The sequence below is a fragment of the Octodon degus genome, unplaced genomic scaffold, assembly GCF_000260255.1.
Source record: "Octodon degus isolate 3935 unplaced genomic scaffold, OctDeg1.0 scaffold00151, whole genome shotgun sequence".
NCBI lineage: Eukaryota > Metazoa > Chordata > Mammalia > Rodentia > Octodontidae > Octodon > Octodon degus.
The window spans coordinates 6,297,852-6,325,195 of NW_004524727.1; the positions used below are offsets into that span (position 1 = coordinate 6,297,852).

The following is a 27,344-nucleotide window of genomic DNA, read 5'->3' on the forward strand; positions in this document are numbered from 1 at the left end:
TGCCAGCCAATGAAACCAACATGGTGGCACGAACCTGTAATCCCAGTGCTGGAGAGGCTGAGACAGGAGGATCACTAGGAATCTGAGCTGTGTAGTGAGACCCTGTACCAAATAAAAATAAATAAATAAATGATTAAACATGTTATGATATCAGAATATTAGTGTTTTAATTACATCTAGTTTTTCCAGCATTAGAGGATATCAGGTCTTATAAAAATTGGCCACTTTTCTGTGTAGAAAGCACTATGCCATGGGTAACTTTGCTGTGCTTTTCTTTGATTTTTAGTGAGTAAATTGCTCTTGTCTTTGTGTTTGTGGTGATGTATCCTTGTGGGTGAAACATCTGTCTTTATGGACTATTTTTAAATAAATGTTAGTTCTCTTAGACATTTAGAGTGTTCTGTACACAGGGCAACCAGTTTCTGCTTTCATCCCTTAGTCTTAGCTTTGTTTTTTTCTTCTATTCACAGCACAATGCACCTGGGAGCCCACCGCGGAGTGTAGTTAAGAGAGAGTTTCAAGGCACCCCTGCCAAGGAGAGTTTCAAGCTGTGTTTATAGCTGGAGCTAAGTTGTGTGGATGCTGCCAGTGTCTCCACCAACTGGTTTCCAGAAATGAAGACGAGCTGGAGGAAAACTTCCAGGAGACACCCAAACCTTATGTGCCAGATGGATCAGCAGTGGTGGTCCACATCCTCTGGATGCTGTCGCTGGAACACTGCCAAGGAAGGGTACTGACAGGCCAGTGGGAAGCTATGGGAGCATAAAGTGACACACTTCTCCCTGAGTCATTCCAGCTGGGCAGCTGGGCCAGCATGGAAGTCCCGTGCTTTGTGCACTGTCATCTGCAAAGTGCTGAACTCAAAGATCACATACCTGTATCATGTGATCACCATGGGGTGTAGCTCTGCATGCTCAGCTTGCGGAGGTGTGGACCCCACCTAGGAAGAGCACTTGGGGTGTAGGTAGTACAGACCTACTCAAGAGCCCAGCTTTACTTGCAGAATTCAAGTTCATTAAATCAAATTTCATTGGCAGTTGACATCAGCTATGTTCCAGACATGGCTGAACCCAAGAGAAAGAGGGGCAGACAGAGAGACAGAGACAGAGAGACAGAGATACAGAGACAGAGACAGAGAGGAGTATGAATACTAAACAATTAAAAAAGAAGTTATAACCTGAAGTCTTACCCCAAGGATTAAAAATTGGAAGTGAAATCCTATTAGGGATTTGCAAGTGAGCTGAAAGTGTGTCCTGAGATCTGATTGTCATTCACTCTCAGGATGTAATGATCTCACTCACAGTCTGTGAGAAGTAGACGATTAACAGAAGCCAACAGATGCCCAAAGAGCTAAACATGAACAGGCAAAATCAGATGTTTGGGGGCCACAGAGAGAGTCAGGGATGAAGGGCGACTGCAATAGGGCAAAGCCAGTTCTGACACCACCATACCTCTTGAGTTCTTGAGTGGGGCTGGGCAGGGAAGCCTCCTCCCTGCTGAGCTGAGCAGTAACACAAGGCTTGGTCTGGTTGATAGGTTACAGCCTGAGTTCAGACTGCTAAATCTTCATGGCCCTGATCCAACATGGCTGAATCCCCAAAACAATAGCTTATCTTCCCAATGACTACTTCTTTCTTCTTCCTCCCTCCAGTCCTGGACACAACTTCCTTGCCTTTCCCGCCCACACAAGGGAGCCTCCAGTCTGCTCCTTGTGTGTCACTGACCCCACCTCCCAAGCTCCACCCCCATCAGAAGTCCAGAAAGTCCCAGCCTCCCTGCCTCAGGTCAGAGGGTCTGCCCTCCTCCTTGCCCTCAATCCTCATCATGTCTTCAGAGTTAATAAAGTCTCCCCCTGCTTATTTCTGCCTCTTTGCCACATCACCACTACCACTGCCACCATCATGGCTGCTGATAAAACCTGACGCCTTTGCTGCTGTGATTCAGATCTGTGAGTAGTGTGGCTCCCAGGACACCCTCTGTCATCATTTTGAGCTCCCTTACTGAATTGCCTTCTGCTTCTGCTTTTGCCTTTGCTGCCTGCCATCGCTAGCTTGCATCCCACACTGGCCAATCTCAGTCCTCACTCATAAGCCCAAAACTATGGGGGTCTTGCTCATCTTTCCTCGTCTCGTCTTGAAAATCATGAGCTCACATCAGGATCCACCATCTTCCTCATCCATCTGGTCCCCAGCTCCCCACTTTTTCTAGTAATGATTGCTAAAGGGAGTGTTGCCCCCCTCATACTTACTCCAGGCTAAAAAGTGACAGTTTTTGGCAGGAAGTGACATTGGGCTTTTGTTCTAACTTTGGCTCATTTTAATTTGACCACCATGGGAAATACTCTTCCCATCCTCCAAAGCACACGCTGCTGGGCTGTCTCCTGAAGAACCTCAGCACTCTCGGGTTTTGAGGTTATCTCAAACTTAAATGAGTAATTAAAAAAAATTTTCTGTTATTGAAATGGCAAATGGATAGAAATCCCTTAAAGCCTTCGTTGACTCTGAAAACACGTCCCTTCCACCTTCCTCCCTCTGCTATCCTCCTGCTTTGTCTAGCAGTACTACCATCTCCAAATCCTCTGCCAGAAACTCTGTCATGTCAGTCTCTTCTGACTGTGTCTTTACTTGCTCCACCTTCCTTAGCAACATCTCTGCTCTCTGCTTCTGCCTCTGGCTCTCCTGTGGGTTCTACCACCTCTCTTTTCTCCTCTGTATTGGAACCTTAGACACCTGTGGCTCGTCCTCAAACCTTTTTTCCTCCTGTGTTCCATACCCACTCCTGTGACCACCCCAGCTGCGCCACTGGCCTGCAACTGTTCCCCATGTGGCCAGCCACCTCCATCTTGTGCACCACTGCCACCGTAGTGTTGTTCCTCCTATGACATCAGAATGTGGGCTTGACACATTGGCCAAGCAATGGCCGTGACTCATCCACATGGCTGCACTGACAAAGGTTCTACAATCTGAGGTACAGGATCTCAGGATAAATCCTGAGAGGATTTCACTGACCTTCTCAGACCAAAAAGCTACAACTCTTGTTGCATAGGTCCTGCTTTACCTTGGTCTTAACCATCCAGTAGAAAAGTATGAAGACGAAATATAGGAAATAAAGCCATGCTGTTAAGTTGAGCTGTGGGGGACTCAGGTCAATAATTTCTGACATTGCCAGTTAAACAGAAGACCCAATGCTATTCTGGACTCTTTTAGAATATTTTTCTGAGTTTACGCACCTATGATATTCAATAACGGAACTTAGAAAAAATGGGGTATACCTATGAATGTCCATTTTGTATCTGTGTATTCAAAGTGGTTGGGATAGATATATAGTTGCATTGTCTTAATGAATAGAATGATTTGTTCTAATGGTGTTTGTAAATAGGATCACAAGTCCGCATCTTGTACAGCAATTAACCACTAAGAAGAATATATGCAGTGTATTATTTGTTGAAACTGTACTTTCGATTTGATTTGAAACTGTCTCATTGCTATCTGTTTATCAATAAAACTTTGAAAAAAAAACCAAAATGGTTAGGATAGATATACAGCCACATTCTCTTAATTCAATGAATAGAGGGATTTGTTCTAATAGTGTTTGTAAATAAGATATCATGTCTGTGTCTTGTACAACAAATAACTAGTAGGAAGACAGTATGCAATGTGTTGATTGAAACTGTTCTATGAATTTGATTTGAAACTGTCTCAATGCTATTTGTTTCTCAATAAAATTTTGAAAAAAAAAAAAAAGAATGTGGGCTTGAGGTGCCCCATCACATGATGAGCCACTACCATCTTGAGCTCCATGTGGCCAACACCGTGTGGGTGGCTCTTCCTGCGACATTAGAGCACCCACTTGCAGCACCAGCCACATGGTGCCTTGCCATTGTTTTCCCGGCCATATGGCCATCTGCAACCTTCTTACAGTTGCTCCTCTTGTGATGTCAGAGTGCTTACCTTTTAGTGCCTCATCACATAATGGGCCACCTTGTGGCCTCTCCTGTGATATATAGTAATTATAAATAAAAAGTTTTGGTGTTTTTCAAATTCTTATAAGAGATCTCTATTTGATCTACAAAAGGTCTGGATAGTCTTTTTTATAATTACAAACTTTAAAATGTTTTTATAAACTAATTTGGTCAAAATATATTTGAGGGTAAAGATGCTCATTTGTGTGTTCTGTGTTTTTATGTGTTTATTTTTTTTGTGTGTATTTAGTACAGGGTCTACAGGGTGTCACTATGTAGATTGTACTCATAATGATTCTCTTGTTTTCAGCCTCCCAAGCTCTGGGCTTACAGGTACGCAGCACCATGCCCAGTCTCAAGGTGCTTTAGTCAGCTGAGTTATCTGGATGGCTGATGTGTTTGTATGTTGTTCTGTGAATAGCTGTTCCTCTTTTCGTTTGCGCTTTGAAATATAGACTTATAAGCATGCTTTCTCCTGGATTACCAGCTGGTCTAAGTGATATCAAAACTGGTTTATAATTAAACAAAAATCATTACAATGGAGAGAGATTATTGGACAGGACTCCAATTGGTGGACATAGAAGTGGTCAACTTTTGCTCATTAATTAAGAGCCCCAATAATCTCCACAGTCTCTTAAAAGACACCCCTAATAATTTGGTCATTGGTTGAAAATAAATTGTTTTCAAAAAGTTAAAATATTCTTTCTCTTAAGAGATATTAAATATATTCATGCCTTCCAACTGTACAGTATTCTACAATGTAAAGTTTCTTAAACATATGCCTTTTTGTTATGATCCAGATATTTATGATAAGAGGTTCATGTCAAACTGACATGAGGTCATCAAATGATAATTTTCTAACAAAAACTTATGTGATATGTCCTGTGCATTGAGAGATGCTTAGCTAGAATGGAAATTTCATCATGACTGTTCTGCTATGCTACTATGTATGACTACTGATGTCAAATGTTCTCTGTAAAATTGTGTAACTGTTGTTTGTTAACATTCTACAGTGAGTTAACTACTAGAACATCCATAGTTGGTAGAAACAATACTTCTCTGGTTACACTTTATATACTCAGATAAAATTTTAATAATTAAGTGTATTGTTCCCAACTAAATATGCTAATACAGACCCCGATTCTCCTAAAGGAGCAATTGTTATTTATTCCTATCTTATATCCTGACATGCTCCTGACATTTGTGCCAAGCTTAAAAAGACAGATCTCAGCCCTCAAACCTCACCAGGGAGACTTAATCTGACTTTCTGTGTCTTCAATAATAGGGACAAAAATTAACTACACACAAGTGCCAGCTTTTGGCACAACACTTTGAACTCCCATCAAAGCAGGACCTTGGTGAGGTAATGCTGAGCCTAAACAATACTGCCACCCAAGTTCCTCCTGGATGGCTTCAAGTGCAGTGAATAAGGACACTGGGCATGAGCCAGCCCCAACCTGTAGCCACCACCAGGACCTGATCTTATCTACTAGCTTGAGGGCCACTAGAAGTGCAACTGCCCTGTCCACCAGAGAATGGTTAAGTTATCTACTGTCCTACCCTCACAGGAGAACTTGCTGCATTCAGATCCATCAATAGTTGACCTACTTGGTCTTACTGCTGCAGAGAAATGATGGCCTTGGGTCCTAATAATTGAGGTATCTTTGTCAGAGCCCCAATTCTCACTAGACATCTCAGGTAGGATACATTCTTCTTGTTGACCCGGGAGCCATGAATGTTCTTATTGAGCTTTCAGGTATTAGATCTACCATCACCATAGTGGGCATTGGTGGCCGACCTACAGGACTCCTATGGACAGGGCCCATTTCCTGCCAACTCCAGACACAATTTTTCACTCATAATTTCTTTGTAATCCCAACATGCCTCACAATTCCATGGGGTGAGATCTCCTGCAAAATCTCCACTTCTCTTACGCCTCTCTCCCCACAGTGCTCAACCTATAAATCCAACCTCTATGTGAAGCCAGCTCTTTCCCCTCTCTTTATTCATCCCTTGACCACATACTCTGGGATACTCCCTACTTATGCCACCCACACTACTCCTGTACTAGTTTTCTTCAGGGATCCCTCAGCTTTCTCCATGTGTTCCCTAATATCAAATATCCCTAAACTTCAATTCAGAATAGAGGCAAATGGCCATAAAAGACCCACTTCACCAAACTCATCCTAGAGCTGCACTTACCTTGGCCTCAGCTCCTTCTCTTAGCTCTAACTAGACTTAGAGTACTCTCCAGAACACCCAACTTCTTAAGTCCATTTAAGCTCATGTATGGGAGACCTTTTCTGATTCACAGCTTACTTGTTCCTCATAACCATCCTCCCGTCGCTGATTATATTCTTGTTATATCCTTCTTCTGACTGCTGTGACAACACACTGACACCTGCCTCCCACAACCAATAGATACCACTCAATTGGTGCCATCTATATTTCTTGGAGATTTAATAGATCTTAAATCCTATAAGTCTACAGGATTAGATCCTATGTGATCAGACCCCCACCTGGTTGCCCTCCCAATAACAACAGCAGTAAAAGTCACCAGCCAACCTGCCCTCCTGGTTCCACATCATGTAAGTCAAGCAGTGTCCAGACAACTCCATTCCACCAGACAACTCCGCTCTTCCTGATCCTGAGCCCTTGTCTCCTGAGTGACAACTCTTGTTGCTTATGCGTCTTTGCCTAACTAAGGGTTCAAAAACACTGTTCAAAAGTAACTCACATATTGCTTTTCCATCTGGTTTCTGATCCTCTACCTTCTGCCAGTCCTTTTGTTTGCTGCTGGACTCTGGACTCTGGACCATTTGCTGAGTTGACTTTCAGGTGCCACACAAGATTTCTTCAGTCTTGGATGCGGACCTTCATTAATGATAAACTTCTCATCCTGGCTGAAAAACCTGGCACTAGCTTCTATATGGGCACAAACCAACATCCTGTCAACCTCCTTGCCCCCCCTCCCCCATGGTGCCCCATTCAGCAAGAAGCAGTCTAAGATATTCATCACGCCTTCATAACAACTATAAGATGGGAATGATAGGCTATGGCCTGAGTACAGATTGTTAAATTATCATGGCCCTGATCCACTTCCTCCTTCTTCTCCACTCCTGCCTTGGATACAACTTCCTTTCTCACCCACACAGTTGGGACTCCAATCAACTTCTTTTGTGTCACTCAACCTGCCCTTCAAACTCTGCCCCTAGCAAAAGTCCATAATGTCCCCTCCTCCCTGTGTCAGGTCAGAGGATCTGCCCATCTCCTTGCCCTCCATTGTCTTCAGAGTTAATAAAGGGTCCCCCTCTTATTTCTGGTTCTTTGCTGCTCTGCTGCCATCACCACTGCCACCATCACCACTGCTGATAAAATCTGACACTGCTGTCAGATACAGGGGGGCAGGTCTGTGTGGAGTTACCCTGCAGTCTTCAGGCAGTTGGAGATGTCACATACATGGATGTCAGTTACACATACATACAGTGAATGTGTAAGTTTAAGAATTTTTCAGTGAAGGCTCCTTCACCAGAAATCCCCTCAAAATCCTCCCTTCCGACACACTTATCCCATCATCCTCACCACTTCCTGCAGCAGCTCTGGGGTGCTCTTTCCTGAGGGTCTTTAGCTGTGCTGTTCTGGCTGCCTTGATGTCCTGAATGGACCAAAATATTTCTCTTTCACTGTCATTGTGACTCTGGGGAAGAGCAAGAAGTCACATGGGGCCAGACCTGGTGACTGAGGACACGGCTTTGTGTTCTCATGAGATGCCTTCCTGCCCAGGTGTACCCAGCCCTGTGCTGAGTGGCTTGAGCTGCACTGCCTGCCTGGCTGGTGTTTTTTCTCCCTCAGTTGCATGTCAGCATCTTCCTTGGTAGTTAAATGCCTGGGAAACTGCAAAATGTACACTTGGTCTGCTTTCCTTCTGGAATCTGTAGAATCCCCAGAATGCTATGTATCCTTTTGGTGTGCCAATCAGCAAACTGGTTGGTGGGTGTTGTCCCTCATGGTGGCAGATGGCCACTGGAAAGATCAGAGCAGGATTGAATAGTTGAATCTTTGAGTCATAGCCTCCAACCTCTGAGGAGAGAAAGAATTAAAGGTTAAAATGATCACAGGTATCTCTCTGTAGCCATTTGAAACAGGCATGCAATAGAGATGAACTAGACATGCAATGTGGAATAGATGTTCAAGAAAGCCTTTATGAAAACCCAAGGATGGGGTCTGGAGAACTCCCCCAACCTGGGCTCTGTACAAAATTTCTAAAGGGCATGTGCCTGGCTAGTGCACTGAAATGAATGTCCTCTTCTCTATGCCTGGCCCTTGCTAGAGTGGGTACTCTGTCTTTGGACCTACAGCAGTGTACTTTATCACAAACCAGTAGGTGTAAGCAAGTATTTCTTTGAGGCTGGTGAATCCCTTTAGCAAATTAACAGAACTCAAGAAGGGGCTCATGGGAAGCTGAACTTTTAGCCTGCTGGTCAGTAGCCCAGACAAGACAGCATGGGATGTGACTGGCACCTGAAGTTGGGTCAAGTCCTGTGGCAATGAGCCCTCAGCCATGGGATCTAACACCATGTTCAGGGAGAGAGTTCCAGAACTAAGTTAGGCCAGAGCACATGGCTGGTGTCTGCGATGGAGCTGACTGGTTGCTGGCAGATAGATGTCCTGCACACTTCTTGCTGGGTAGAGAGAAGAGCTGTGTGCAAGCTGGTGAGGGAGGGAGTGGGAAAACCTTTCTCAGGCTTCCAAAGACTCACCCTGTTCTTTCCTGTTGACCTTTTATTTTTGATCTTTCTACACCTGTTATGTATCCTTAACCTCTGGTCTGTTGTGATTTACTAGAGCTCTGGATATTATTTTAAAATCAAATACCTATCACATATACATTTATTCAAGGACTATATATGTGCATACCCATAGATTTATATGCAAGGAAGTAAAAGGGTCTTGTCATGGTCTCGATCTACAATGCCCCCACAGAGCCTCCCATGTTCAGAGGCGGGGTGTTAGGAAGCTGATGGCTCATGGGTACTGTGCTCATCAGCAGATCCCTCCTGGATGCTGAAGGAATGAGCTGCAGGAGGCGGGGCTTGGCTGGAGGATGTCACTGGGGCGTGGCCTGGAAGTGCACATTCTTGGCTCCAGCTCCTCTCTCTTCATCTCTGCTCTCTACTCAGCTGCTGGGAGGTGAGATGCTTTCTTCTATTGTACCCTTCTACTGTAATGTTTTTGCCTGCAAACCAGACAGCCATAGACTCAATCTCCTGAACTATAAGCTAAATCAAGCTTCTCCTTCATAAGAGTGTGCTAGTCTGCTTTTTTGTTGCTGGAACAAAATGCCTGACACCCTCCACTTAAAGGAGGAGAGGCGGGGTGGGGAGGGTCCTACCCCTTAGCTCAGTTCCTTAAGTGGCTACTTCAACAGAGCAGTCAGGCTCAGGTTGCTGTGGTTCGATCCCCACAACCCAAGTCAGCCAACCTGCCCTGAAGGCATTCTGAGGAAGCCAGAAAAAAAAAATCCTTCAGAAGATTTTTGAATCTAGCAGTTAATTGGAAAGATTTTCACCCTGATTAACTATATATACTGACACCTGTGAACTAAGCAACTGCACTGAAGATGGCAATTTATAATAGTAGGTTCATGCTTGGAGCACCTGTCATTCTGGTCTTCTGAATACGGGCTGCTTGTCATGACATGCCAGTTGCTGCTGTGCTGTCTCTCGGGTAGATGATTTTTCAAAAAGAAGGGGTTGATGAATGAAGGCAGGAGACAGGAAAAGGAATGTTGTGGGACTGTCCTTCTTCAAGGTTGTATATGGTTAGATTTTTGGACTTACGTGTAAACATAAGAATTATATAATTCTAGGGGTCTGGGGAAATGGTTCAGTAGAATAAGTGTTTGCCTGGCAAGCACAAAGGCCTGAGTTCCACAAGAAAAAAACAAAAACAAAAAAACCCCACAAAAAACCCCCAAAAAGAATTATATAGTTTTTTATGCCTATTTTTAAAATATATTCTAATTTTTAAATGTTTTCTCATCATATTCTGTAGGGACTTAAAGTTCAACATATCAATATTTGTTGAAAAATACCTGTTCCATGTTATGCCTAAGATGTTTGATATTCAGACGATAGTGAGCTTAAGCTTAACAGCCTAGGTTGTACTGTAATAACAACAAACTTCTCTTCTGGAGGGTTAATAACCTAAGTTTGCAGACCAAAATTAGAGAAAAAGGAGGGCCACAAGGAAAGCCAACATTTTAACCCTAGCCTTCCAAGGGCAGTTAAGATTCAGGATATATGAGAACTTGTACTGTAACGTCATGTAACTCCATCGTGTACCAAATTTTCTGATCAGGGAGATTATGGGGCCAAAGAGGAAAGTGATCAATGATGTAGAGTGTGCCTAAAGAGAGTCACATGGAAAGAAAACATTCTCTCAGGCTTTCACAGAGAGCACATTGGCCAAGCAATGACTGTGACTCATCCACATGGCTGACACTGACAAAAGATCTACAAGCTGAGGTACAGAATCTCAGGATAAATCCTGAGGGGATTTCACTAACCTTATCAGACCCAAAAGCTACAACTCTTGTTGCATAGGTCTTGCTTTATCTTGGTCTTAACCATCCAGCAGAAAAGTATGAAAATGAAATATAAGAAGTAAAGCCATGCTGTTATGTTGAGCTGTAGGGGATTCAGGTCAACAATTTCTGACATTGCCAGTCAAGCAGAAGACCCAATAGTATTATGGACTACTCGACTCTTTTAGAATATTTTGCTGAGTTAACACACCCATAATATTTAAATAACAGAACTAAACAAAAAAAGGGGTATACAGATGAATGTCCATTTTGTATCTGTGTATTGAAAATGGTTAGGATAGATATATAGTTACATTCTCTTAATGAATAGAGGGATTTGTTGTAATAGTGTTTGTAAATAGGATATCATGTCTGCATCTTGTACAGCAATTAACCACTAGGAAGAATGTATGCAATGTGTTAATTATTGAAATTGTCCTACCAAAAAAAAAAGATAAAAAAATATAAAAAATAAAAAAGGAGGAGAGGCAGAAGCCCATTGTGGTGGCCCTTGTCTGTACTTCCAGCATTCATGAGGCTGATGCAGAATTGCTGTCAACTTGAGGCCATCCTGGGCTACACAGTAAAATTCTGTCTCAAAACAAAACAAAACAAACCAAAACACCAAACTGACCAGTCAAACACCCACCAAAAAGGGAGGAAAATGAATTTGTACACAGTTCAGGGGATCCAGCCCTGGCCGGCTGCTCCCAGGCAAGAGACGCATCACAGTGAAACTGTGCGGGGAGTAAAGCTGCTCAGCTCTTGGCAGTTGGAAAGCACAGCAGGGGACAGCGCCAGATAGCAAGGGCAGGGACAAGACAGAGACCCAGGGTGACCCTCCATAACCCCTAGACACACCAGGAGAGGCCTCTACCCACCCTTGGGCGGCTCCCAAGCTAATCAACTGACAATCCTGCCTGTCACAGAACTGAGGCTGGGACGACTGCATGAGAGCCAAGGGTGAAGATCCAGAAGATGGTAACCTAGTAGTCAAGAGTTGCAGGGAAGCTGTCAGGGTGCTTTAGTTTTTATAGCTTCCTCTTATGGGAAGAAACTTTCAAACTTCTTTGTAATTACATTTTATTCTTTGGGGTTTGTTTGTTATTTAAAATTATTTAAGTTTAATTCAAGCTATTTAAATGTTTAGTCTCACATTAGCTATGTTTGGTTAAGCGCCTACAATGCAGAGGTCTTTTCCAAAGCCAGTTGTGACAGCAACTCAGAGAAAGGGCCTTATTAACACTCCCTCCTTAATCTGTGTTCCTCTCAGGGAAATTGAGTCTTGGAGCAATTGATTGTCCCTCCAGTGACTGCTGGTGCTTGGTGTGAGCCCAGGTTCCTCCAACAGCTCAGCAGATGGATTTCCCTGTACCAGGCATCCTTGAATGTCCTGCCCAAAGATAAGGACTCCAGGTGTTGGAGGAAATGGCGTTGGGGAGATAGTGCCTTCTGCAGCTCTCAGGGAGATGTGGATGTGTGTGTGCCAGGGAACAGGTGGGAAAGAGCTTTTAATAGTAGGGCCAAGAGGAGTGGCATCCCCAGGACTTGCCCCAGAGGCTTGCCAGCGCCAGGGCTCCCTGTGACTGCGACTTGAGGTGGACATTGGCTGCCACAGGCTCCAGGTGCTGCCGTTCTGTGGTCATCACCTGGCTGTTGTCCGGTTCCGGCGTTCACTTCTGAATGGGGGCCGTGCTCAGGGCATGAATCCCGCTCAGTGAGGCCAAATCCTGCAGGGGTCCAGTTTCCAAGCAGAAGTGGGACTGGGGCATGGTACTGATGGTAGGGAGGGAAGGGCATGTCCCACCTGCCAAGCAGGAGGAACATGGAGACTCCTCAAGCGCACACTGCACAGCCCAGTCCTTGCTGATCTTTGTGGCTTATAGTTGCTTTCCATTCTCTGTCTCTTCTTTTTTTTTTTTCCTCCTTTCTCCTCTTTCCTTCTCTCTCCTGCCTTTCCTTCCCTCACACTCTTGTCAATGACTCTCTGCTCCAGGTCTTGCACTTGCAAGGACTGCAGACTTCACACCCTCAGGCGGGTGCAGAAATGACTGACCAAGGGACCAGGTACTGTGTGGACACAGTGGGGGCAGGTGCTGCGGGATCCAAGGGGCTCTGCTTGGGCCAGGAGGTGGGAGCTATAGAAGCTCCTGGTGGCTGGAGGGAGTTGGGGTGGCCTTGGCGGATGAGGCTGGGAGTTGGGCCATGGTCCTGGAAGAGCTGGACCCTGGCCTGAGACAGTGGGAAACCAGTCCAGAAATGGGCCAGCAGGATTCAGGTGAGTGGCCACAGCAAGGGCGGTGTGTTTGACAATCAATGAGGGAACAAGATCCAGGAAGGAGAGTGGGGGATGCAGGGTGCTCCTGGGTCTCAGGGTGTGCACAGCCCTTCAGAGTCAGTTGGAGCACAGCCTGAGGTTCTGGCGAGGCCCAAGAGGGCAAATGGGGCCAAGCTATCCCTCGGGGACCATGGGACAGTCTCAGGGCATCCTGATGGGGAAGGCAGGTGTCCTCAGCAGCTCTCAGCACTGAGGTCCTTGGGGATTGAGTCGTAAAAATGAACTGTAGTTTTCAAGCAGCAGATTTTAAAATATGTGTGGCTTCAGTCAAGCACAGTAATGTGTGTTAATAATCCTAGCAATCTGAGAGGCTGAAGCAGGAGGATCAAAAGTTTGAGCCCAGTTTGGGCAGTTTAGTGTCTTAGACACTGTTTTAAAATAAAAATCCAAGGGTTCCGGCCCCGGTGGCTTCTGTTTCTGGTGGTCGGGCATCCCGGCTGGCGCGCTGTAACCGGCAAGATGCTGCGGAGTCTGCTGACTCTCCGGCAGCCTTCTCAGCGGACTATCAGCACTGCTGCACGCAGGCCGTTTGAAAATAAAGTTCTACAGAAACAGAAGCTTTTTCAGGAGGACAATGGAATCCCAGTGCATCTAAAGGGTGGGGTAGCTGAGGCCCTCCTGTATACAGCCACTATGATTCTCGCAGTGGGTGGATCGGTGTATGCCATATACCAGCTGGCTATGGCATTGTTTCCCAAGAAGCCGGAGTGATTTCAGGCAATTCAGTGATTACGTGGCTCGGCTCCAGTTGGCTCTCTGGATCAGGAATATGATAAATAACTGAGCTTTTCGTTGGGGATCAATATTTATCGACTTGTATTATTTGTCACCGATAAAGCAGTCTTTACGAAAAAAAAAATTAAAAAATAAAAAAGGACTGAGGATATAACTCAGTACTAGGGCCCAGGGCTTAATTTTCAGTGCATAAAAAGGAAAAGAAGGCCTCTTTGCCAGTCTCCGTGTGCCTTGCAGCCTTCCCAGGGAACCCAGCACATAAGCGATAGGAGTCTCAGAGGTGCCAATGACCCCAGCCAGACAGCTGTGTGCACAGCTTCTCCGGGTCTCCTGCCTTCCCACTGAATGCCCTCTCTGCCATGTCAAGCCACCACTTGCCTGGCCCATGAGGACTCAGGCCTCAGCTCCCCTCAGCTCCTGTGCAGGACATGCCACCTGCCCCTCGCTGTGGCTCAGGTGCCTGCTAGCTTTCACTCTTCGCTTCACTGGTTCCCACCATGGCCCCAGTCCCCCTGTTCCGTATGGGAAACCACTCACCCCTAGGGAAGTAAGCAGGACAGGTGGGGAATGCATGCCAGGTCCAGCTCAGCAGCTGAGAGGCCGGGCCCTGTGGTCTTGCTCTGGGCGGAACTCTTCCAGGACAGGCAAGGCTAGGAGCAGTTCAGGCTTGATTCTCCCATGTGTGTCCTGCTCTGCCATTTGCTACAGTGGAAGGTGCTTGAGGATGCCCAGGTGGGTGTTTTGTGGACCAGGAAGCTGTGAAGTTCAAAGACATGGTCAGCACGCCCTGTAGGCCAGGCGGGACAGGAGAAGCCCAACTCTGAGCCTCTTCCCGTGATGCTAGGGCCTGGAAGAGCAGGCCCTCAGCTAGGATTCACACAGAGATGCTGGGATAGAGCACTGGCCGCAGCCAGCCATAGGCTGGATGCTCCCCTAGTGGTCCCTGAATTTAACCCTTTCCTGGAAGTGTCCAAGCCAAGATTGCCTGACTCTGGAGAAGGTGTGTCTTGCTCACTACCCCGGGCTGCTTTGGTGTGCGTGGGAAAATGTGGATCAAGACAAACTTTCATGATTAGAAATCTAACCTGGACCTAGAAAATGTTTATTTCTTCAATCTGAAAGTGGGAGCCATCTGTAGGCCACTTTTCACATGTGACTCCAAACACCTTGCTTGGATAACACAGGGCTATTGAAGTAATATAAACAATAGTAAGATTAATTAAGTAGTTACTTTTAAGAGATGTAGTCTTTAGTGTCTTAAAAAGTGACTCACTGTTTTATTCCATCACCGTGAATTAACATGTTCCTAAAGAGAAACACTGAATGAGGACAATTTTTTTTTATTGGGGATTGAATTCAGGACCTTGCATTTGCTAGGCAGGCGCTTATGCCACTGAGCTGTCTCCCTGGGCCCAGCAAGGACAATTTTATTGAGTATTTAGGTTATACAGACTCACCACAGAGCCAACACTTTCATAGGCTCATGCACATCCTCACTGTTACTGACTAGGTGGGGACCAGAAGGTCTGATGCACTGCATAGTGTCCCACGTCCTGGGACTCTGGTCCCTGTAGGCAGTCTTTCCACTTTCTCACATGAGTGTTCCAGAGGAATTTCAAGGTTAAACTTGTGAACCCCATCGCTGGCACTGTACCCATCACACTTTCCAGATGTGATTTGGACCCAATCCAGCCATGACCCCTGGGACAGTGGGACTGTGTCTGAAGGTGGGGCCACCCACACAGAGACAGGCTGGACTTGTGCAGGCCAGAGCAGACCGGTGGTGCAGACTCATTCGAGGAGGAGATAGGGTGGATCTGAGAACAAGGGGAGAGAGCTGTTCCGTACACTCATGGGTTGCGGCTCGCATCGCTCCAGTGCCGGGGCTGGAGTCCAGCTCTGAGTCATTCCTTGACTGAAGCAAGTGTCCTGTGTGTGCTCTGCCAGGCTGGGGCAGCAGAAGTAGCTCTGTTTACCAAGCAGAGAATGAAAGGAGAGAGGGTTTTTACAGTAGGGGTCTGGGATGGAGCCCAGAGCTTTCACACTCAGTTCTGTCCTCAGTCCCTTCTTCTGGTTTTTCATTTTGAGCAGGGTCTCCCTGTCACTAAGTTGCCCAGGCTAGGCCTGAACTTTCGATCCTTCTGCCTCAGCCTCCCAAGCACTGGGCTTACAGGAGTGCACAAGGCACCCGGCTGTGGCTATTGACTCTCACACTGGATAGCACTGCTCTAAAAGAAACTAGAGTTCACCCGAGAGTGGACACCCTAACATCCTGTCATCAGGGGCTGGTCCCAGACTGCCACAAAGACAGAGGTATAAGATGGCCGTCCCTTGTGCATTGGAATAAAGGGCTCAAGAGTTTATTTTATCTCTGGGAAGGAAACAAAAGAGACTAGATGTGCTCTGAAAGCAGAAAACATAGCCAGTCCCAACAAATACTGTAAAAAGGGTTTTAGTTCAAAACGGCATTGAGTAACATTTTTGTCACTTTGTGTTTGGAGGGCAGGAACAAAGCTATTCCAAAGATAGACAAAGAACCATATTTTTTTTTTCCCGGAACCAGGGATTGAACTCAGACCTTTGTACTTGCTAGGGAAGCACTTATTCCACTGAGCCATCTCCCTGGCCCCAAAGATAGACAAAGAGAAAATAAGTTTTGCCCCATTTTTGAAAGTTCACCTCAAAAGACTGATTTGAATACTGTCATCATACTAATTATACAAGAACAACTTACTACATTCTCAAATTGTTTTTGTCCTGAGCCCTGGTAAAAAGCAGGCATACACACACACACGCGCGCGCGCGCGCACACACACACACACACACACACACACGTCAGAGAATGGTTTAGGTAAATCCTAGTTAGTTCTGCAGGGATGGTCAGCACAAGCAACCCCTCTCAGCTGAGTGGCCTGCCCAGAAGTAAGGCTATGATGAACTGATACAGGAAATGTTTAAATTGAAAAACACTGTGACAATAAAAGACTCATCACCACAAATCCCTCTCAAATACTTCCCCCTCTCTCTGAGCATGCTCATCCCATCATCTGTGCTGCTTCCTGCAGCAGCTCTGGAGTTCTCTTTCCTGAGGGTCTTCAGCTGCACTATCCTAGCTGCCTCAATATCCTGAATGGATTTAAAACGTCTCACTTTCCTGGTTACTTTGACTTTGGGGAAGAGCCATGGTGCCCCATCCAGCAACTAAGGTGGACAAGGACACAGCATCATGTTTTTGTCAGGTTCCTTTCCATGGGGGGGTGCGGGACAGCAGCAGTCACCATATTTTCATCTCGCCTGGAAAGACCCTCAGGAGAGAGGATTCCAGGGCTGCTGGAAAAAGTGGTACAAGTGATGGGACGAGGGCACTGGAAGCAAGGAGGCAGTTCTGAGGACTCATGGCAGAGTGTGATCTACTGTTGTCAAGTTTTTAAGTTTCAGCAGCTGCCCAGTACTCCCATCGCTGCTGTGGGGCAGGGGGCACTGGGGTCATCACTGCCCCAGGTAGCCCTAGGAGGTTCAGCTCACTGTGGCCAGGAGAGGAAGCTCAGTGCTGCTTTTTCCCTGACAAGGTGGGACTGGGCTGCAGCTTCTGCCAGCAGCCCACAACTCCAACAGCAGGAGAAAGCGAGGCCAGAACGCAGCGGGTTAGCAGGGTGCTCCTGAGGTCGCTCCCTCTGAGCCACACGGCCCCTTGGGCTCCTGTGAGTCCTCCTGGAGCAGAAGGATTTTCAGACCCTGCGAGTGGAGCAGATCTTCCTCAGCCAGGCACCGCATAAATGACTTAATAAGCCCATCACATCTTAGTATTTTTTTTATGATTTTGTACCTTGGAGTAACAGTGGGGAGGGTATGACTCTATTATTATTAATTACTATTATATTATTGCAGTTCTCCAAGTCTGGCTCTTTGATGTTTACAAGTTCAGACAACATGTGGTTTCCAAGCTAGATTTCATAACCTTAAACTACCTTTCCACTGGGCTCATTTCCAGCCCACTCTGTTTCAGGCCGTGTTTACGTTTGACTTAAGTCCCACACTGACTGCTTCTCTTTGCTGCACGGAGGGAGGGCTGGGGATGAGGCGCTTTGGATGGTGTCTGTCTGGAGCAGGCCTCCAGCTGTGGTGCCTGCCAGCCACGGCTGGGTGTGGGCCGGTGCGCCACGACTCCCACCTGATCAGCCACTCATCTCCCAAGGCTGCTGGCTCTGTCTCCTGCTGGGCTTCTTCGCACCTCTACATCTGCAGCTGGGGTGTTTGGCTTTGGTAGCCAGCGACACCCCATGTGTGGCAAACATGAAGAAATGCAGGGAGCAATTACCAGAGCGCCTCCGTGCCAGCAGTCCCACGCAGGCTGAGGGCTCAGTTTTGTACACTAAGGCAGCCAGGTCCCTGGAGGTCAGTTGCTGCTGGCACAAGGTTGGAGGTGCAGACTCCCAGCCGTCCCAGACCTGGCCTCCGGCCGCCCCTGGCATAGTTGGGGTTTGGGAACCACTGGGGGGAGATGCGCAGTAACAGGCAAGTATGAGCATTGGGGTGCCACAGTTATTCACACCCAGACACCTACTAAGCCAGAGGAGAACAGCCAGCCAACTCAGCTGCATAAACCTGAGTACAGGAGGTGCCGAGCAGGGTCTTAGCAGGAGGTGGCATTTGTGACGCTTATTCCTGGTATCCAGCGAGTCTCAGCATGAGGAGTCCAGGGTAACTCCCAGCTTCTTTCCCAGGGAGGTATTAATGCGATTTAACAAGACAGAAAATGAAGAAAAGTCCTCTTCCTAGCTCTGTCTCCAGTTGCATGTGTGTGGTTTTGGCCACTTGGATTCTGTTGAAAGGCAGACAATATAAAGTATTGACCGCAATGTGGGAAGCACAGTGCGTGAACTGAAACCACACAGCTGGTGAATCTGGGTGCTTGGGACGGTGCTGCTGGAGCTTCTCTCGGGCACTTTAGGGTGAAAAAGTTGGGTGTCGAGAGTCAGTGAGACTGGATGACAGGGCAGCATGGCTCCGGCACGCACGCCCTGGAACTTGTTGCTGGGACTTGCATCTTTGTGTGTCGTGCACCAGACCTTCAACACAGGCAACTTCATCAACTCCACGGCTGTGGTTTTGCCCATGGTGTTGTGCATAAATGTGGGTTTAAGAAGGCATGTGAAAGAGGGTTTTTCTGTGTGGTCACAGACTTGAAAAGGCTGGAGCATAAGAGACTCGTGGGGTTTCAGGGAAGAAAGTCGTTAGTGATATGCCAGCCAGCCCACTTACTTCACAGATGGGAAACACGACCTGTGAAAAGCAGATTCACCCAGGGCCAGGGTTCTGTCCAGGGTCGCGCCTGTGCAGGCTGATCCTGGCCACACTCAGCTTGGAAGCACAAACACAGCAGCCCCAGGCTAATCGTTTTCCATGCGCTGTCTCATCTGCTCATCATGTCAAGGCTGTGTTATTCCTGCTTCAGCAAGTGGAGAAATGGAGGCTGAGACAGGGTGAATTCTTGCCCAAGGTAACGCTAAGTCCCAGATTGGATGTGCATAAACTCTTTCTACTTGTCCTCAAAGCTACCATGCTACAGCCTGCAGTGAGGACACCTTCAGAGGTTTTAAGAGCATGCATCAAGACGAGCATTCATCACAAAACAAAGATCTGGGTGGTCACAGGCTGGTTCTGGAGGCCTCTGCCTTCAGGGCTGGAGAGGGTGCTTGGCACACAGTGGACAACTTGCAGAATCCCAGCTGATGACCTCAGTTATGTTGCCACTGTACACCTGAGGAGCATTCTGAGGGACGAGGGACAAGGAGAGGGATGCAGTTGGCTTTTGCTTGGTGTGATATGTGCCTGCCAGCCTTCCTTTGACCTAGGTCCACAAGCTGTGGTGTCTATAATGTCTGCTGCTAGTGTTGAGACTACAGGGTCCCCTGAAGCCTCCTGTGCTCAGAGATGGGGAATCTGGAAGGTGGTGGATCACAGGCGCTGCACTTGTCAGCAGATCCATCATGGGGGAGATCAGGGCTGACCATGCTGCAGGAGGCAGGGCCTGGCTGGAGGAGGTCACTGGGTGTGACCTGAGAGAGTGCACGCTTGCCCCTGTTCTCCCCCCGCCACTTCTTTCTGGCCTTCGTGAACTAAGCACCTGTGCTCCACTACGTCCTTCTGCCATGGCATTCCAGCCCTGGAGCCAACTGTGTCCTGAGGCCCCTGCAATCATGTGTCCAATAAACCTCTCCTCCCTAATGCTGTGGGTGCCAGGTGTTGTGTCGGTGACAGGAAACCCAGCTAAGTTGCCGTGCATACAAGGCACACGAAATGTCAAGGGAGTGCCTGTAGCATATGCCAACACTCTTTAGGAGTCAAGCTCTCACTGCCACCTGGTGCATGTGTGGACTACCCTGGACCAGCAGTTTCTCTCTGTGGAAATGTATTCTCTTAGGGCAGATTTGCCAAAAGCAGGTGGCCTTGGAGCAACATGTGGAGCGGGCAGACATGGTTCTGCCTCTTGGCCTGTACTGGGCTGGGCATATCTCTTTCCCTCTCTGGGCCTCAGTTTACCACCTGGGCTTCTCCTGCAATGCATATGAGGCTCTGGCTCCACTGTGCTGGTTGCCTGTCACCTCCCGGCACCCTCCCCTGCCCAGAGCCTTATAGCTCACTCTGGACTGGTGGCCATGCCCTCCTGGATGGCTTGTCTTAAGGCACAGCACTACCTTTTGAGAAGGGGCTTCTGCCTTCCTCTGGCACTGCTGTGGGCCTGGAAATGGGACGGCCCCATCTCTGGCTATGGATACCTGCCTTCCAAGCTGCATCCAGGGCTGTGGTCAGCTGCAGCTCTGCTGGCTTCATCCATAGAGAGGTGCTGAGGTCTTCCCAGTGCCCAGCTCACACCATGATCCCTGAAACTGCCACCCAGCTGCAGGGATGAGGAACCTGACAGAGGAGGCTGGAACCATTAGGAAGCAAGGGTAGATGGACAGGGGTGTGAGCATGCTTTCCTGCTTCTCTTCCCGTGCGCTCACCCTCCAGTCTTCTTCTCCCTCTCCCCGTTTCACTTCCCACCTCCCTCCTTCTCTCTCCTCCCTCCCCTCCCCCTCACTTCCCTTCTTCCTTCTGTTTCTTTTCTATTTTTACTTTTCTGGTGCAGTTTGTTGTCTTCAGGAATCTTTGTGTGTGGCTGAGTTTCAGAGGCTCCTTGAACTGTGATATAATTTTGAGCCTGCACTTCGGCTTTGCTTTGGTTGGGACAAAGAGAGAAGAGCCCCTGACCCACTGTGTGCTTTGGGCTTCTCCTTTGGAGGGAGCATGGAGTCCCCCTGAGACCCTGGCCTGGCTCAGCTACCCACACCAGGACAGTCGGCTGGCTGCAGGGTGCCCAGGGCAGTCCCTTCTTGCTCCTGCGGCTGAACCTGGCTGTCTGTGTAGACAAGCTGGTAATGTGGCTCTGAGTCCACTGGGGCTTGCTGTGTGTGTGTGTACCTGGTGCAGAGGTGGCACTCAGCTTTCAGGCCACGTGAGCTGGCTGCTGTTTGGATCCTTACCCTGGTGTCTTCTGTGAGCAGAGCCGGACAGAGGCGTTGTGAGACCTCTGAGCTCACTCTATGCCTTGACTCTAGAGTGGACGCTGCGCCTTCTCCGAAGCTCTGCTTCTTTCCCAGTGCTGGCTCTCACACATTTTTTTCCTGTATGAGAGGCTCAGTGTCAGGGTGCAGCAGGAGTGGGGGCACTGGGTATCCTTGCAGCAGGCTGGCTCGGGGTGGCACGCTGGCCTGGCTGCAGACAGACACCATAAGTCCTGGGCAGAACATGGGTGCTCAGAATGAGCTTCACCTCAGTTATGATAAAAGATGCCCAGATAACTTAGGAGAATCATAACAGGGTCCAGCTACACGGCACTGCATCTGTGACTCTGCAGCCCCGTGGCTAGATTCATCCCTCAAGGAAGCAAGATGCTAAGTGAACAAACGGCTGCACAGAGGGGGAGACTGCCAGCTCTCGGCACTGCCGGAACCGGCGGAGCAGTTGGAAAACGCTTGGAATTCAGTAGTGCAGGCGCTGAGCTCCTTGAAGATATCATTAAGGGCTTTTGTCAGGAGCCAGGAGCCTCAAGTGCGTCCACCAGTGCCTGATGTAGCTTGTCCAGTAGTGAAACGAACATCATAAAATGCAGTTAACAGAGAGGCTCCAGATTTAATTAGTTCCTTCACAATTAAAGAAGAATTACGAGATCTGGAGTTGGGGTTCTCCCGTCTTCAAAAGCAATTTGGGCGGATTGATGTCACCGTCTGACATCTCTGCCGAAATCCTGTGCTGCCAAAGTTGTTTTGGGGAATTGCTCATCTCGCCCCACTTCCTACCTCCCCACGAGGAAGAAGCACCTCCAAGTTTCTCCTGGGGAGCCCGGGGCTGGGTGGAAGGCAGGAAACGCTGTCCTGAGGGTCCAGTGCTGCTGGGGCGGTCTGGTTCCGTCTGCCACGCTGCACCTGCAGACCCCCATGAGAGCAGGCCCTGGGGTCCCACATGGGCCTCTGACTGCCTGATCTAAGAGGGAATGAGACACCACGGTGGCTATTCAGGGCTGGACGCCTTAGCAGTGCTTGTGCCCTGTGGTAGGGCACAGAGCAGGGACAGGTTCTGCCTCCCCAGGGAATTCTGTTTCCAAGCATCCCTTAAGCAAGAGGTTCTCTGTGTGGTCCAGGCCCTAGACAGGACAGCCTTGCTCCCGTGGGTCTCCGACGTCTGTGTCAGTGTCACTTGTTTGAGAAGTGCTGCTTTACACCACCCCCTTTCTCCGTAGGTAATATCTAGCCTTGAAAACTAGAGACCAAAACGCTGGCCCAGAAGGCCTGCCCTGCCCCTGCTTCGTCTCTCCAGCTCTGTGGCTGCTCTGTAAGGAAGGATAGGCCAACTGAGGCAGGCACTTTGGATCTCTAGTTTGCAAGGCTGATTGTTTTCCACAAGGTCTTATTTTTCGGGAAATGCAGTGTCTTGTGGTGACTGCTCTGGTCCCAGGCCCAGGCTGTGCACCTAGCTGAGTCTTTCCTGGCCCTCATTGGTGACTTATCCTGGAGCCTTCGTTGGTGGTCCTTCAGCATCCTGTGAGTCCAGGCTAAGACTCAGTGCCACATGGGCAGATGGTTCAAAGCTGAGCAGACAGAAGTGTATGTTCATCAAATTTGGGCTAAGAAGACCCTGTGGCCCAGCAGAGGCTGCCAAGTGGCTGCCACAGAGAGACATATGGCCCTGCAGTGGAGAAGAGAACACTGGCAGAGAGGAAAGCTAAGTCTGTTGCAGGAGGGGCATGGCTTTGTGGGGCTTCATTCTGGAGCCACTGTGCTGCAGGCAGGACCCAGGGGCACCTGGAGAGCTCCGGTGAGGGGTACGGCGCATGGCTCAGAACTGCTCTTCAGCAGCCCTTTTCATTCATTTCTAGTCCCAGCCTGGTCTCAGGTGGTGAGGAAGCAGAAGGGGCTGCATTCATGTGCAGGGCTCAGCAGGGGCCTGGCTCTTCATGTTGCACAGTCCAGGACCACAGGGTGCAGGACAGACAGACAGACAGACCCAGTGCTGAGGCATGCTGCCTGGGATGCGCTGCCGGGTGCCCTGAGCCCTGCCCTGCACCTCTGCTGGTGGCACTGGGCATGGAATGTGGGCCTTCATGCTGAACTCTATCCCCAGTCTTTTGTAGTTTGAGATAAGGCCTTGCTAAACTGCAAGTTGCTCAGCCTGGCCTTGAATTTGGGAGCCTCCTACCTTAGCCTCCCAGTCGACGGGGTCACAGGTGCACACCACCATGCTCAGTTTTGAGCACTCATAGGAGCCACACTGCCCTCTAGACAGCCTCATAGAGCCAGGCCAGGGCTGCTATGCTTTGCCACAGATAGACAGCATTGGTACCTTGGAGAGAAAAAGGCACAGTGTCTCCGTTCCCACCATGGTGAATTTGCTTCCTGCAGGAGCAGGCGTTTTAGAAGAGACCATGCTTCAATGATTTTAACTGTGCTCCCTTCTCATTTGGTGCAAGAAGGAGAGGAAGCTGAAGAGTTGAAACATGGTCCCAGCTAGCAGCTTGTGGAGCGGCTCTGATGCCAGAGCCAAACACAGTATCTGAAATTAAGTCAATCGAATTGTACTACATGCTTGGAATAAAGATCTTGTGGGCCACTCCCTGGTCAGTCTTGGAATGTCTCCCTGAATGACTTTGGAGGGCTCCAGATCCTAGTAAAAGTGAGCATCTCATACATGGTGGTCTTAGACCAGTCATGGCGGACCTTTGAGTTTTCAATGATGACAACCACCCTGCTGCGGTGCCATGCCATAGGTTCGCCAGCACCATCATGGAACATACTTGAACACCAGACATGAAGAGCACTAAGCCCTGGGCTTGGCTCCAGGACTCACAGTTGAAAGAAGGGCAGATGGACAAGAGGATCCCTTGCCCAGAGTATGAGATTCACCCTTCACATTTTAATTATATAGGAAAACCCAAAGGTACATGACCAGAACTTCCTCATACCCCACTGGGGTACAGGATGGCTGTGTCTAATGGCCACACATGGGCACCAGAGTTCTATGATTATGCTGCCTCACTGGCAAGAACGTGGCAGCTGGGATAGGGTAAGGCTCTTGAGAGGAGAGGTTACCCTCAGCCTTCCGGGTCTTCCCCGTCCAATCTAGAGGCCCTCAGCAGTGACAGCAGCATGCGGTGGGTCACAGGCAAAGGTGGGACATGTGTGGCTAGGAGTACAACCATGATGCTAGAAGAGAGCCAGTGACAGGATCTTCAAAGCCTGACAACATTCCGCCTTGCCCAGTGTCTCCGTCACTCTTTTCTCATTGCTGGGACAAACACCTGACACCCAAAATGAAGGAAGGAAAGGTTTATTTAGCTCACAGTTACTGGAGGTTTCAGTCCATACTCAGCTGGCTCCAAGGCAGAGAGCAATCTTTCATGGTGGCGGCAAAGAGCAAGAGAGCAAAATGGAGGAGTAGCAGCAGCAATGGCAACAGAGAGCAAGTCTCTCTCTCTGTCTCTCTTATGTTACTTTCAAGCTATCTGCCCCAGGCTGGGTGTAGCACTCACACCCACAATCCCAACAGTACTAAGACTGGTAATCCAGTGGATCATGAGTTAGTGTCAAATGCTAGAGGTCTCCGTCCCATGACTGCATGAGGTTTTGGGGAGATAACTAGACACAAACCATAACACCCAGAGAGACAGACAGCAGAACATGAGCCCACAAATCTGTGTCTTAAAGCCAGGTTGTGATAATTGGCCACAAGAACAAGAAAAATCTAACATAGGTATATGTGGGATGGGCTGCCCATCTGTGTGGTGCAGGGCCACCTGCCAGTGTTGAAGCAGTGACAACTGCTGGGCCCTTGCTACTATGCATCAGGAGAAAGGATGGAAAAATTTGGGGGTGGGGAACCTCTCAGAACTGGCTCTTCCCCTGAGCCTGGACTCTGCTGGCTTGGGGAGCACAGCACCACTGGGGAGGGGAAGATATGAGCTCAGCTTGCTAAGTGGCTCAGTCTCATCTGATGACTGATGCCGGGGACCAAGGCTGTGGCATAAGCCAGATAGGGCCATGTTCAGCTCTGTGTTCAGAGCCCACAGCTGTTGGGCCACGGTGCACAGTTCTAAATGTGCTGAGTCTCCTATTTTGGAAATGACAACAAATCATCAACATACTTTAAATATGGATTGAAAGGATCAGATCCTGTTGCCCCGAGGAAGTTGAGTGGAGCAGGACTTGTGTCTCATTATGGAAGTTCCAGCTGAGAGGTTCCCTAGAGAAAGTAAACTACACTCCCCTCCCCACTCCAAGATGTGCATAATTCTTTGAGATGCACCCGAGACATCTGTCTATGTTTTAGGTGCATGCCTCAGCTTCTTCCTTCAACCACCCACTACCTCTCTAGAGGGTGGAACCCACATGCTTTTCCAGACTTGGCCATTGGAATCAGCCTGAGGGAAGCAGACAGGCACCGTGATTGTTCTGGAGACTTACAGGATCCTGGAGATTCTATTCTGGAGCCTCTGTTATAACCTGCCCAAAGTTACCCAGGGTTAGATCCACCCAAAGTGGAGACCATCAGTTATATCTTGCTGTTCACCATCTGCAACATGAGACATTCTGAGAGACAAAGCTAAAAGATCGGTGTCATTTAGCTGCGGAATTCAGAACAGGTTATGAGGCAGATTCCTAACATTTTGAGAAGAGTTCAGTGATTACAAGGAAATAAATCCAATTTGTCAAGGTAGCCTTCTTGTCCATCCTCTCAAACCCAGAGAGACTAGAACTAAGGACAAAAACCCAGAGAACCTGCCACAGTAAGAACATATAAATAAAAATTTATTGTGGTCTGTAGTGTATCTGACATGGAGGAGATGCCAGTTCTGAGAGACACTGAATGTCCTAGGATGTCAGCCCTGGGAAGATGCTTAGGGGAACAGTCCCTGATGGTCCCATGCAGGGCCCCAAAAGATACTCAACCTGGAAAACAACTTAGGGTGTTGGAGGGAAGTCAGGGCTGCAGGGTAGTTTGAGGCAGGGCTCACAGAACACTTCATTCTGAGCCACTGACACCATATAATATTAGATGTGAAAACCCTCACTGAGTAATGTTCTTTTCTCGAGTGACTATTTGTGTATGAGCTCTGTGCTGAGTACAAAGGATACACGCAGGCTTCTCTCTCTAACAGGTGTTGCCCTGGCAACTGGCCTCAAGGCAGAACAAGCAGCAATGATGAGTGGTGAATTGCTGGCCATCCCTTTTCATGCCAGGCAGATCGACGCTTTGGGTAGGTTCAGTGCTTTCACTTGCAAAGTTGTTGTTTTTTTAAACAGTTCTTTGATAGTATTTTGCTTGGAAAGATATTTATTCCTTTTTTTTTTTTTTTTTTTTGTATTTTAGGGAAGGGTCTACAGGGTGTTCAGGGTCTCACTACTAGATTGGACTCGTAGTGATCTACCTGTTTACAGCCTCCCAAGAGCTGGGATTACAGGCACGCGTCACCATGCCCAGCCTCAATTACCATCTCAGTGCACCTGGGGGGGGGCACTATAGGCCCAGGGGTTGAACCCATGGCCTCCGTGCCTGGCCCCTGCGCCTGCTTGCAGGCACTTTAATCCTTTGAGCTATTTGGCCAGCCCATTTATTCCATTGTTATCACATTAAGATGTAGTTTTCAAAATATCATAGCATTGGTTTCTTTTTCAGACAGGTAAAGAAAATCACTAAAAAGTCATGAAGTTTGATATACCAAAATGCAGCTTCGTTACAAAGCAAGATGTCTTAGTCTCATGATAGGTTCAAGATGCCATGCTGTTTCTAACTCTAACTCACAGGTAGCGATCTGGAATAACACTAATAATCTTGACCTGAATTGTCTGTCTGAAGAAGTGTTTTTTTTTTTTTTTTTTTTTTTTTTTTTTTTGTGGAACCAGGGATTGAACTCCAGCCCTTGTGCTTGCCGGGGAAGCACTTATTCCACTGAGCCATCTCCCCGGCTCCTTGAAGAAGTGTTTTAATCAGATCACTTGTTTCAAAACATGAATGAGAGCACCTTCCAGTAGAGGTTCTTCATGAGTGTGAAAGTAGAATCAGTTTCTGTGGTTCTGGGAGAGGCCCACTGTGGTCAGGAGACATGATGGGCAGTGTGCTGTGGAGGAGGGATGGCTGGCCAGGGGGCTGGCTGTGCAGCACACCCTCTATTCCTTGTGTGACTGCGC

At 48.1% G+C, this 27,344-nt stretch overlaps 1 pseudogene; it reads left to right on the forward strand.

The window, feature by feature from the left end:
* Positions 1–13,344: 13,344 nt before the first annotated feature.
* On the forward strand, positions 13,345–13,596 carry LOC101566757 (annotated as a pseudogene).
* Positions 13,597–27,344: the final 13,748 nt, after the last annotated feature.